This window comes from Aedes aegypti, chromosome 3 (assembly GCF_002204515.2).
Source record: "Aedes aegypti strain LVP_AGWG chromosome 3, AaegL5.0 Primary Assembly, whole genome shotgun sequence".
Lineage (NCBI taxonomy): Eukaryota > Metazoa > Arthropoda > Insecta > Diptera > Culicidae > Aedes > Aedes aegypti.
The window spans coordinates 280,381,363-280,396,118 of NC_035109.1; positions in this window are offsets into that span (position 1 = coordinate 280,381,363).

The window sequence follows — 14,756 nt, forward strand, 5'->3', positions numbered from 1 at the left end:
GGATACTATCACTTCTTGAAAAATGATGGATAGAAGATAGTCTATATTATCTCTATCAATTGATAGACGGATGGAGATACTATCAGCATTTTTCCATCACTGATGGATCAAGCATATCTTTATCATCTATCTTTGGGGAAAAAGATACTATCAGCAAATTTCCATAGCTATCCCTATCTATCCTATCATTGAAACAAACAGCGAAACCAAAATCTTGCGCATAATGGGAAAAAGCTAATAGAAATAACTCAAAGTATGTTCTCATGGGTATTTTCGGAACGGGCACGACGAGGGGATGACGGAAATCGATGTCCGACGCCATTTTGAAATCCAAGATGGCGGCCTCCGGATTAGTGAAATCATTGCAAACCCATGCAATATGGGTATTTTCGGAACGGGCACTTTGTGGGGATGACGAAAATCGATGTCCGACGCCATTTTGAAATCCAAGATGGCGGCCTCCGGATAAGTAAAATCATTGAAAACCCATGCAATATGGGTATTTTCGGAACGGGCACGATGAGGGGATGACGAAAATCGATGTCCGGCGCCATTTTGAAATCCAAGATGGCGGCCTCCGGATTAGTGAAATCATTGGAAACCCATGCAATATGGGTGTTTTCGGAACGGGCACGACGAGGGGATGACGAAAATCGATGTCCGACGCCATTTTGCAATCCAAGATGGCGGCCTCCGGATTAGTGAAATCATTGGAAACCCATGCAATATGGGTATTTTCGGAACGGGCGCGACGAGAAGATGACGAAAATCGATGTCCGACGCCATTTTGAAATCCAAGATGGCGGCCTCCGGATTAGTGAAATCATTGGAAACCCATGCAATATGGGTATTTTCGGAACGGGCACGATGAGGAGATGACGAAAATCGATGTCCGGCGCCATTTTGAAATCCAAGATGGCGGCCTCTGGATTAGTGAAATCATTGGAAACCCATGCAATATGGGTATTTTCGGAACGGGCACGATGAGGGGATGACGAAAATCGATGTCCGGCGCCATTTTGAAATCCAAGATGGCGGCCTCCGGATTAGTGAAATCATTGGAAACCAATGCAATATGGGTATTTTCGGAACGGGCACAACGAGGGGATGACGAAAATCGATGCCCTACGCCATTTTGAAATCCAAGATGGCGGCCTCCGGGTTAGTAAAATCATAAGATACCCATGCAATATGGGTGTTTTCGGAACGGGCACGACGAGGGGATGACGAAAATCGATGTCCGACGCCATTTTGAAATCCAAGATGGCGGCCTCCGGATTAGTGAAATCATTGGAAACCCATGCAATATGGGTATTTTCGGAACGGGCGCGACGAGAAGATGACGAAAATCGATGTCCGACGCCATTTTGAAATCCAAGATGGCGGCCTCCGGATTAGTGAAATCATTGGAAACCCATGCAATATGGGTATTTTCGGAACGGGCACGACGAGGGATGACGAAAATCGATGTCCGACGCCATTTTGAAATCCAAGATGGCGGCCTGCGGATTAGTGAAATCATTGGAAACCCATGCAATATGGGTATTTTCGGAACGGGCACGACGAGGGATGACGAAAATCGATGTCCGACGCCATTTTGAAATCCAAGATGGCGGCCTCCGGATTAGTGAAATCATTGGAAACCAATGCAATATGGGTATTTTCGGAACGGGCACAACGAGGGGATGACGAAAATCGATGCCCTACGCCATTTTGAAATCCAAGATGGCGGCCTCCGGGTTAGTAAAATCATTGGAAACCCATGCAATATGGTTATTTTCGGAACCCATGCAATATGGGTATTTTCGGAACGCGCGACGAGGGAATGACGAAAATCGATGTCCGACGATTTTCGTCATCCCTTCGTCGCGCCCGTTCCGAAAGTACAGTGGGATTTCGTTTTTGGCAACGAAGTCGAAATTTTTAGTTGCCTTAAAGGAAACCGTTCCAAAACCGGAACCCATTTTTTTTTATTTTAGTTTTTAGTTCTTAGTTTTGAAAACATCATTAAAGTGTTATTACATCATCCTTATGGAACCATACGGCATCGAGACTTCGGAACGGTTCACTTCGAAGCATATTTCCGTTGAGAAGGACTATGTAATGAATCCCTGTAATGTTAAATGTGACAAACCTCCTACATACTTGTTACCACGTAAATTTCTTTAATTATTATTTTAGTAGCTTTGTGCACACTATTTGTATGTGAGGGTCATGTAAAATCAATAATCGCATAAATGACCTTTATTCATTAACTGTACATTTCCTTAAAACTGTGTAAGAATACTATAAATGAAATGTATTTTAATATTTTTACAGAGACGTACTTATAAAACAATGGCGCTGACTATTACAAAACTGAATGATTTTTTTATTTAATGAACTTTGAAAAACTGTTCATTTTTTAGGCCCTAGCGTAAAATTTAACAAAATAAGGCATGTAATTTTGCAGAATACACAAACAAGCATATTATCATGTTTATTTGATATAAGTTTTGATTGAGCATGATATATGTTATGAAACTACCGTATGAAATCAACGAGAATCCACAGAATCCTGCTATGAAACCTGAAGAGCCTGATAAGAATCTTCGGGTGCTCGTAAGGAATCTACAGGATCACGTATGAACTCTGAAGCATCCTGCGAGGAATCCGCAGGATTCCGCCTAGAATTCTCAGGATCTCGCTTAAGATTTTAATGCTATATTGCTGAAAATTCTTAAATTCTCTGATTGAAAATTTTGAAAGCTTATAATTTTAGCAATTGCACTGTCCAAATTTCTCTGGAAACCTTTTAAAAATCCTCAAAATTTCGCAATAAATACTCAAAATGCCACTAGAAATCCACATTATCGTACTAGGAATTCACAGGAAGCTTTAGAAATATTAAGAGTTTGTTAGGAATCACCATATTTTGGACATTATATCCAATAATCATTTATACAATCTCAAGATCCTGCAAGAAACCCTCAGTTTCCGATAAGAACTTGCAGAAATCCTCAAGAATACGTTGAAATATCTGAGAAGTCCCCTAAAACCACGAATCTCCGGATTCTTCGGAGTATAGTTACGAAACTTATTGACCCAGCTCGTTAAAACATAATGATTATCTTATGAGGCCCATATCCTTGATCAAAAAAACTTGTATACAATTTTGGATCGTCTTTTAACCAATCTAACGTCTTACAGAATTCCTAACAAAGCGGGTAAGTAGTTCTAGATAGCTGACGCAGAAAGATCAATTTACACACTAATACCACAGACAAAGTTTAAACAATCTCAAGCGTATTTATCGCACGGTTTAGTGATAATACAGTGAAACCTTCATGATTCGATATCTGTAGGGACTATCGACTCATGGAAATATCGAGAAGTAGAAACAAATGCTTTGGAAAGCTGATTGAGGGGACCATCATAGTAACCATGAAATTTTGTTTTCAGTATGGTTCCATGAGTCGATATCGAGTCATGGAGCATCGACTCATGGAGGTTTCACTGTATTCAGAATAAAGTGTTGTTTGCACTGTGGTCGCATTTGTCATCATGGCAATGGTATTGCTGTTTGAATTTGAGATGCAAATCCTGACTAAACGTCCTCCAAATGCGGTAACACGAAACAATCAAAGGACACCCAGCAACGATTGTATAAATCACCACCGCCCAAGCAAGAAAAATATATCTTTGACATCGCATTTCTTGTGAAAAATCTTACCGCATTTGGTGTTCCCGCATTTGATATTTGCATTTCAAACGCACACAGTAATATTAAAAGGCACATTGTAATTCTTGAAAAATGAAATACAATTTAGTAAAATATGTAGACGGTTTTTTGGATTTTATGTTGACACTTTTGCAATTCTTTAGAATAACGCAATTTATTTCATGAAATTCCTTGAAACTTATGATACACGACATTTTGTTTTATTTGTTTCTCTTACAGTGGTGTTTTTATATACGCAATGTATGCAATTCCATAATAATAACAATAGTGAACTAGGAAGGTGAGACGAAATTTATAGCTCTGTATGAGTCATAGACTTTCTGTGGCTCTTTTGTCAGTGCTTGTGCTTTGTTCAAACAAGCTGATCCAAAACTGAAGCAAAGCGGTTTTAATAAGTGTATGACTAACTGGCAGACTCAAGTAGGCTGGTCACTCAGTATAAATGCCTAAGAAAAAATAACTGTTCTCTAGTTGAGATACTTGTGGAGATTTATGGCCTCATAAAACGCTGCGAATACATGACCAATGACCATCCCGAAGTAAATAGGCGCGTACGAGAGCCCTTAGTGGTTAGTAAGATTTGGGGGAATATCGAGAAAATTGAGCTCTGGAATGTAGTCAGTGAGTAGTTGACTTGCTTTTCAAATGACTAAAGCAACAGACACAATGATATTTACAAAAAAATACAAATTTCAGTGGTATTTAAAAATGTTGCCAAAAACGGATCCATTTTGTTGCACAAATCGGGGGGAGCATAAAATGGAGCATTCCAAAAACGGAATCCCACTGTACTCATATTGCATGGGTTTCCAATGATTTCACTTATCCAGAGGCCACCATCTTGGATTTCAAAATGGCGTCGGACATCGATTTTTGTCATCCCCTCGTCGTGCCCGTTCCGAAAATACCCATATTGCATGGGTTTCCAATGATTTCACTAATCCGGAGCCCGCCATCTTGGATTTCAAAATGGCGTCGGACATCGGTTTTCGTCATCCCCTCGTCGTGCCCGTTCCAAAAATACCCATACTGCATGGGTTTCCAATGATTTCACTAATCCGCAGGCCGCCATCTTGGATTTCAAAATGGCGTCGGACATCGATTTTCGTCATCCCCTCGTTGTGCCCGTTCCAAAAATACCCATATTGCATGGGTTTCCAATGATTTCTCTAATCCGGAGGCCGCCATCTTGCATTTCAAAATGGCGTCGGACATCGGTTTTCGTCATCCCCTCGTCGTGCCCGTTCCGAAAATACCCATATTGCATGGGTTTCCAATGATTTCACTAATCCGGAGGCCGCCATCTTGTATTTCAAAATGGCGTCGGACATCGATTTTCGTCATCCCCTCGTCGTGCCCGTTCCGAAAATACCCATATTGCATGGGTTTCCAATGATTTCACTAATCCGGAGCCCGCCATCTTGGATTTCAAAATGGCGTCGGACATCGGTTTTCGTCATCCCCTCGTAGTGCCCGTTCCAAAAATACCCATATGGCATGGGTTTCCAATGATTTCACTAATCCGGAGCCCGCCATCTTGGATTTCAAAATGGCGTCGGACATCGATTTTCGTCATCCCCTCGTCGTGCCCGTTCCGAAAATACCCATATTGCATGGGTTTCCAATGATTTCACTAATCCGGAGGCCGCCATCTTGTATTTCAAAATGGCGTCGGACATCGATTTTCGTCATCCCCTCGTCGTGCCCGTTCCGAAAATACCCATATAGCATGGGTTTCCAATGATTTCACTAATCCGGAGCCCGCCATCTTGGATTTCAAAATGGCGTCGGACATCGGTTTTCGTCATCCCCTCGTAGTGCCCGTTCCAAAAATACCCATATGGCATGGGTTTCCAATGATTTCACTAATCCGCAGGCCGCCATCTTGGATTTCAAAATGGCGTCGGACATCGATTTTCGTCATCCCCTCGTTGTGCCCGTTCCAAAAATACCCATATTGCATGGGTTTCCAATGATTTCACTAATCCGCAGGCCGCCATCTTGGATTTCAAAATGGCGTCGGACATCGATTTTCGTCATCCCCTCGTCGTGCCCGTTCCGAAAATACCCATATTGCATGGGTTTCCAATGATTTCACTAATCCGGAGGCCGCCATCTTGTATTTCAAAATGGCGTCGGACATCGATTTTCGTCATCCCCTCGTCGTGCCCGTTCCGAAAATACCCATATAGCATGGGTTTCCAATGATTTCACTAATCCGGAGCCCGCCATCTTGGATTTCAAAATGGCGTCGGACATCGGTTTTCGTCATCCCCTCGTAGTGCCCGTTCCAAAAATACCCATATGGCATGGGTTTCCAATGATTTCACTAATCCGCAGGCCGCCATCTTGGATTTCAAAATGGCGTCGGACATCGATTTTCGTCATCCCCTCGTTGTGCCCGTTCCAAAAATACCCATAGTACATGGGTTTCCAATGATTTCACTAATCCGCAGGCCGCCATCTTGGATTTCAAAATGGCGTCGGACATCGATTTTCGTCATCCCCTCGTTGTGCCCGTTCCAAAAATACCCATAGTACATGGGTTTCCAATGATTTCACTAATCCGGAGGCCGCCATCTTGGATTTCAAAATGGCGTCGGACATCGATTTTCGTCATCCTCTCGTCGCGCCTGAAAATACTCATATTGCATGGGATTCCAACAATTCTTACACTCCTGTAGCCGCTAAATATGGAATTTAGTTAATTTTCTATGCCCATAGTCCAACAATTTTTATTCTATAATATTATCAATTGATAGAGATAGAACCTCTATCATTATTAATTGAGAGATGTTTTACTGATAGTATCATGATGAGAAATTTTTGGGATAGGGATACTATCTCTCTATCCTCTATCTCTGATAGAAACCGTTCTCTCAGTGATACTATCAGAGATAGACAAGAAGTGATAGTATCATCTGGCTGAACTGATAGTATCAGTTGTCTATCAGATAGATGATAGTATCATCGTCTATCTGATAATTTTGATGCCTGAAAATGCGTCCTTGTCATCATCAGTGCTTCCGGAGTGAGGAGAGGACTGTGCACGTTTATTAGGCAGCGTCCATTTATTACGTAACGATAACATTTGAAATTTTTGAAACCCCCATCCCTTCTCTGTCAGCAAACGACCAAAGTTCCCACCGGAGTTTGTTACCCGATCTTCCGTAAGTTTGCTCGAACCCGGCCAGTACCACGAGGAGGTATATCCCTACCTATGAGTTGCTGGGCAAAAGGCTAAGTACCATACAGGAGAGTCTATTTTATTCCTGCAGGTACGCGAGGTACCAATGGTACGCCATGCCCAGCCATTTACCGTGCCAAAACTAACTGCCAAATAAAATATCTTGGGCGTCATCCACAAATTTCGTGAAGCTCTAGGGGGAGCAATATTATTCTCGATTGAATATACAATTCAATAACAATTGAATGTATTGTAACTTAACAGAACACTGTATTGGTTTTTAATGGTTTCATACCTTACAATTTTGGTCAAATTCTTGGTGGTGGTTGGTCCCTAGTGATAAATACTACCTCCGTTCTGGTCACGACCTTCAGATTATCGTGATTCGTCAACATACGTATTCATGAAGTGGGGGTACAGGCTTGAAGTGGTGTTTGAAAGAAACGAATGTCAGAACAGGTATCCACCGGCAACGCCAAACGGACCAACGTAATGTGGTGTAATTTGGGATTTATGGATTTAAAACTGATATTTTTTGCCAAGCATCAATATGGGTGACTTTCGAGGATAGCGAAACGTAAGAGGGGTTATGAAAAGGTTGTGGATTTACTGGGTAAATCCATCACATTGGGGTTATGACTCTGTGTCTTGTCAGGAATAGGGTCTGATTGATATGGTAGAGTTCGGAATCGATAGACAGTCTTTGAGGAAAGAAGTTTTCAACGTGAGGCAGCAGACCTTGGATCTTGGAGGGCGCAAGTCTGGAGAGTTGGGCAGCTGTTCATGCTGAGTTACATTACGTAGAAAGTGGAATCAGATTTACAGCGCACAAATTTTGGGAAGTACTTGAAAATGGTTTCTAGTTCAGATTGTGTAACGCAACAGAGGATTTTTAGCTTTGAGTTATATTAGGAGGTTTTTATAGTTCAGGGTCTACTGATGACTGTGTTTTTTAAGCGTGTTTGAATGAAAGCTTTGTTGAGTGAAGTGACCGTTGAATTTTAGCATTTCGTAATTGTTTTGAAATGTTTGTCGGACAATGAGGAAGATTTTTGGGGTGTTTGTTTGGATGCAGATGCATTATATTGTGCAATCTAATTGTTCGTCGCATAGCATAACCCAATGTATAATGAAATTAGGTTCGAAGAGAGGATTAATATTTGATCACATAAACTTTACGCTGCAAGATATTTTTAGTCGTTTTTCTTTTCTTCTGATGTACAGGCATAAACTGGTATATTTAGCTCAAATAATGAACAATCTTACGCGTACAGCCTACGGGTCATGAAGTTAGTATTGAAATCGAAATAATATTGCGTATTTCTTTACACCACAGGATTATCGCAGAAGTTTTTTTACATGTTCGAAGGCGCTGGTTGGGGTGCGCGATTGCGTCAAGTCGGGTCGGTGTTTTCAGCGGACTCATTTTTCAAAAACCGAAGAATGAGTGCTCTGAGGGCATCAACATGATTCAATGCGGTCCCACACTTTTATTTGCGCTTTTGCACTTGTAAATGTCTTATTAAAAAGGAATACTTTGGGTTAGGGAAAGTGTAGGAGAATAAATTATAATTTATTAGAATTTTCTGATAGAGGCAGAGTTCACATGTTAAGGCTCAAGAATCCATCATTCAATAATCAGCAATCATCAAAAATGAAAAAACAGTTTTTTCGTTCAAATTTAAATAAATCCTAATAAAAATCTATCATCGCAATTCAGACAGCAAGTGTAATGCAATGATAGATTTTCTTGAACATTGCTGAAATTTTGAGCAAGAAAACTGGTTTTGAAAATTTATAAAACGATGATGGTTATTTTCCTCTTAAACTCATTGAAAGCTAATGGGAATTTTGACGGTTCGATTGGCGGCTTACCGCCTACTCGCATTTCTCCCTTTCAGGATCTCTACTCACAACAATAATTATTTAACACAAAACTAATATAAAATGGGCCGCCATTCTGTGGAGTGGTGTGGCCCCTTCCTTTCCTTGTTTTCTTATCTTTCCAGAACAACCGAAATGAAGAAGGAAACCCCTGTCCATAGGTGATGGGATTGACGGTGATTAATCAAGTGATTACATATTGTTGATATTGTGAAAAAATACTCTTATGCTAATATATTGATCGCGAAAATTTATCGTAATTATAACTTATAAAATGTAAGCTAGTCTAATAATGGCATGTGTTTCAATGCTTAAATATATTTTACACTTGATTTATCACACCTTCAGCATGAGTTTAGTTACTGTCGCATGATCTAACACCAGATAACTACGCGTAATGCTGGAGGGACCGGCAGGGCCTACTACCAGTCTCTACTAACACTCAAATCACTAACAAGACTGGGAAACCAACGATCACCTTCTTCAGTAGCACTATTTTTAATAGTAGTATTAGTTCAATATACATAAATCTTTTTCAGTAGATCACGAGGCGCAAGAGTGGGTGCGGGTTGTCTCTGCGTCTCACAGGTCATTGAAAATAGGCATTTATGTTAGGTTTACTAACAATGTAGTAATTATTACCTTAGTAATACCGTAAGGTGCCGTAATTCAGCGCATTGCCTAAATCCGTAAGCGTATTTGGTCCAAAATTTGTCGAAATTTAAGAAAATTTTTTAAATTTGCCCATACCGCTATTTGTATATGCCGGTAATGCATCATAATTCCAATTAAAATTATCATAAACTATAATTTACGATTTTTGAGAAATATTGCAAAATGTTCTTAATTACGGCATTTTACGGTCTTGCGTAAGGTAGGTTGTAGCGGTATTAGAGATAGTTTAGTAGTGTTACTGATATATGTATAATAATTAGAAAACTTATGGCACTGTTGTTACTGAAATGTTTTATTTTTAAATATCTTTAATATAATATTGTTGAACAAAATGCTGTAATTTATAACTTATTTAATTCTCTAAACATTTTTGCACTACTTTGTATTTATCACACCAACACTGGCGACATTAGCGTTCTTTCAGTAGTATTTCTGTTATGTAGTAGTAACCTCTATCGTTTTTATTCTAACGATCATAACATAATTACCGTGAGCGTAGTAGTGGAAATAACATAGAAGTAGCTTTTGTATTAGTAGTTAAGGTATCATGGTATTAGTTCCCTGTCCTTTGGTTCAGAAAGGGGTATGGGCGCGTTCTGTCAACTCGGTCGAGGCAGATTTCTTGTGTGAACAAGTTACAACATGGACGTTCTAAAGTTCCAGAATGAAGTGTTGTGCATTTGAAGATGGGATGGATTCGCGTTCGTGCTTTACTTCTGCTTATCTATAAAGTTATATACAATAACTGACCCTTAGCTTAACTATTTAAATTAACAGTTGCAAATACAATAATCGTTTTGAGCTTACTAACATGTCGTCGCGTTAATCTTATCATAATGATCTTATATCTACATCCGTCGAACCATTCTGAATGGCCGTTGTGAGAATATCACCAAGAACTTCTCACATGCAATAAAGCTGGATTGTCATACATTGAAGTATCAAGGTTCTCGCTTTTTCGGATTCATTTTTTGTTGTTTATCATTAGTTTCAGGGATTGTTATCGTGGGAATCCAAAGAGCGAATTTTGTATGACTTCAATGTACGCCAATACTGCCATAAAGCATGTAACAATCACTAACATTCCTTCTCTCTTTATCCTTGTTTTCATATCTAACCCGCTTCGAGGAATAATTCATCGAAGAGGAAAGGCATCATGGCCGAGAAAACGTCGGTTTGCGGTCGCATCTCTCCATCCTCGGTTCTGTCACACGCTCGCCAAATCAATACGCACTTGATCCGTCCACCAAGCTTGCTGCACTCTACGCCTTTGTTAAGTATAAAGTTTCTGTAATCATTGAATACTAATTGAAAGGTAAATCAAATGAACTTATTATTTAACTAATAACAAATTTGTTCCACAGAGCGATTTACAAAACACCACACAAAATCCCTCCTTTCACATATCCTTAGGCAAAACACTTCACTACCGTTATATGTATGACTGATTCATGTTCTTTCGACCTTGCATCATTCATACGTGTAGGGGAAGTCTAGAGTAAAAGCAAAACTTAAAGAACCTTCTGGTCAAAGATGTTGCGTTGCCTACTTCCAAAACTCCAAATCCCCCGGTGTATTATGGACGGTATGAGTTTTCAAACTTATGCTGGAGACTTGGCCCCTGACCCCCTTGTACATCAATAAAATAAAATAAAATAAAATAAAAGAACAACCGAAATGAAGAAGGAAACCTCCAAGCCATTGTGGAGAAGTGATGTCACAACAGGAAGATGAGCATACCCGGCACGCAAATATTCCCACCTTAAGGTCGTTAACACGTAGAAGGTCGTAAATCGGTGCATTACATTTTGATTACATGGATAATAATAACTATTTACACCCTGACAGAACTGCCTATCTCAAAAATAGGTAGAAGGGCGGGACGATGGTGCGAGCCTACCCACTCTGTCATCGGTGGGCGTCGGGCGTGCTAACTGGTATAGCATGGCCTATGGGGCTCTGCCTGCACAAATCATGTTTTCTTTCTCTTTCACTTTTTTGTGAATTTGCTAACAACAATGCCATTAAAGTAAATCCAATACAAGAATGCAGTGCAGAACCTCATAACGCCTTTTTCGGTAAACGTATTTCCCAGCGTGGGGTTTATAGGGATGTTTGTGTAAACAACGCAGATTGGCCATGGCTAGGGGGTGCGTTGATATTAGCAGATTAGCAGATTAGCAGATTTAATTTAAATTATCACCTATATGGATTCGCATTATGCGTTTTACACAGTGTATTCTGTGCTCTTTCGCCTTTAGCGACTTTAAATAGATACCGATCTGGTTTTTTCGTTGCTGGTCTTTTTCGTGCTGAGATTGCAAAAAGCTTAATCCTGCCTAGTTTGGGTAGTGGCTACGGTTAGGTTAGCTCAGATCAATCTTCAGCATAAAAGAACAGCAACGATCAATCTTTGCAGACTCATGCAAAATGGTGCAGCCCAAGTAGCGCTAGTTCAAGAACCCTACTTTCGTAGAGGGAACTTCTATCTAGGTAACCTTGTGGACCCAGTTTTTGCTACTTTCAGCAAACTTGAAACGGCAAACTCGCGCTCCATGCCCCGCGCATGCGTGCTCGTTAATAAAGCAATCGTTGCTACACTCATTTCTGAGTTAACTACCAGAGATGTATGTGCTGTCACAATCGATGTTTCTGTTGGTGACCTCAACAGGAAATACGTCTATTGTTCGGTATATTTACCACATGATGAACCATCCCCAACGGATGACTTCAAACGAGTTGTCGTACACTGCGTAACAAAAGGCCTTCCGCTGATTGTGGGCAATGATGCCAATGCTCTTCACATCATCTGGGCAGCTCGGATATCAATTTGAGAGGCTCCAGTCTGATGGAATACTTAAGTAGTACAGACCTTGGATTACTTAACCCTCTAATACCCAACCCCGCCTTTAGACGGGCTACACTTTGGAATTATGTGTATTTTTTCGTAGCTCGCAAATCAAAATGATTTTATTTTTGGCTTATACCTTGACTCATAACACGCATATAAGAAAAGTTTTTTATGACTTTTGAAACTTTTTTGTATTTTTAGAAATTGTTTGAAAAATTGCATTCTTATATAACCTACAAATGCCTGGGCTTCATTTAACGTGTAATATAAAAAATCGTACATTTTATATTTTTCTACAATTAACCTATCACAAACGAAGAGCCTGGTGGTATTAAAATCATTTCAAACCCGTTTTTCCGTTAGTTACACGGAAAATAAAATACGCTCCGAAAAAAAAATGAAAATTTAATATTTTTAAAAATACCGTAACAATTTAAATTTTTATTGTTGCCAAAAATCAACAACTAGAAAAGGCTTCAAGAAAAAATGAAAAAAGCTAGGGATGTTCAAAAATAAAAATTATAAAAATCAAAAACCAAAATTTAAAAATTTGCGAATAAAAATAAATAAATGCCCAAAACGTGTTTAGAACGATTTTAGATAACGAAAAATAATACTTAAATCGAAAATAAAAATTTGGGTATTAGAGGGTTAACATAGGCAATCGCCCAACCTTCATGGTTTCTAATAGAGAAGAAGTGTTAGACATAATGCTCTGCTCGAATAGAATCAGTCACGAGTTGACGAATTGGCATGTATCAGATGAGGAATCATTATCTGATCATCGCTACATCTTCTTTGAACATTCAAATGTAACTGCGCAGACTTTGCGTTTTAGGAATCCCCGGTCAACAAACTGGGAACTCTATATTGAATTGGTTGCGACCAAATTTCATGGATATTCTCCGTCCATTGAAAATCCAAGTGATCTGGATGATGCCGTTGATACTACAACATCCTACATTATGGAAGCTTTTGAAGAAGCATGTCCTCTGCGGTCTGTAAAGACTACAAGAGGGACCCCATGGTTTAATTCCGATCTGACTAGACTCAGGAAACAATGTAGAAGGAGTTGGAACAGACGCCGTTCAGCTGGATCAGAGTCGTTCGAGTCAGCTCGCAAGGCTTACAAGAAGGCTCTTCGTTCTGCTGAACGATCCGGCTGGAAAAACCTTTGTACAAATGTTTCCAGTTTGAGTGAAATCAGTCGGCTGAACAAAATCCTTGCAAAGTCTAAGGATTTCCAAGTGAACGAAATTCGCTTACCTAATGGTGACTTTACTTCTTCCGATGAAGAAGTTTTAGAATGTTTATTCAATACACACTTCCCCGGATGTGTGGACATAGCATCTACGGATGAACCAAATGTCTTTTCATGTAGTTACGAGTCTCTGGCCTCGGCTCGCAGTATCGTAACTACTGAATCGATTCAATGGGCACTTAAAAGTTTTGCTCCTTTCAAATCTCCAGGAGCGGATGGAATTTATCCTGTTCTGCTCCAAAAGGGATTTGACTTTATCAAACATGTTTTGAAAAAGCTACTTGTAAGCAGTTTTGCTACCGGATATATTGCCAGATCCTGGCGTGATATTACTGTAAAGTTTATCCCGAAAGGAGGACGTGCGTCGTATGAGGAAGCGAAGAGTTTTAGACCAATCAGTCTAACCTCTTTTCTTCTGAAATGTCTGGAACGCATTATCGATCATCACATCCGTGATGTATATTTGGCAAACATGCCTCTTCATGTGAATCAACATGCTTACCAATCCGGAAAGTCCACAGTGACTCTTTTACACAAAGTTGTATACGATATCGAGAAAGCATTCGCTCAGAAGCAATCCTGCTTGGGTGTTTTCTTGGATATTGAGGGTGCCTTTGATAACGTGTCTTTCGATGCCATATTGGAAGCCGCACGAAACCATGGGCTACCTACAATGATTACCAATTGGATTCATCAAATGCTCAAAAACATCTCTTCTCGACATTGCGTCAAGCAGCGATTCGAAAATTGAGTGTTTGCGGATGCCCCCAAGGGGGAGTCTTGTCACCACTTTTGTGGAATCTCGTAGCAGATACGCTATTGAGGCAACTCAATAATTGCGGTTTTCCAACTTATGGATTTGCCGACGACTGTCTAGCTCTGATAGTTGGTATGTGCATAAGCACCCTATTCGACCTGATGCAGAGTGCTCTTCAGGTAGTCGAGAGTTGGTGTCGCCAATATGGCCTTTCGGTTAACCCGAATAAAACATCTATTGTTCTTTTTACGGAAAGACGAAACCGCGATGGATTTCGACCTTTACGTCTTTTTGGCACTGAGATTAATGTGACTGATCAAGTGAAGTATGTCGGAGTCATTCTAGATTCCAAACTTTTATGGACAGCTCACATTGATTTCAGAGTCAAAAAAGCTTGCATGGCCTTCGGTCAATGCCGGT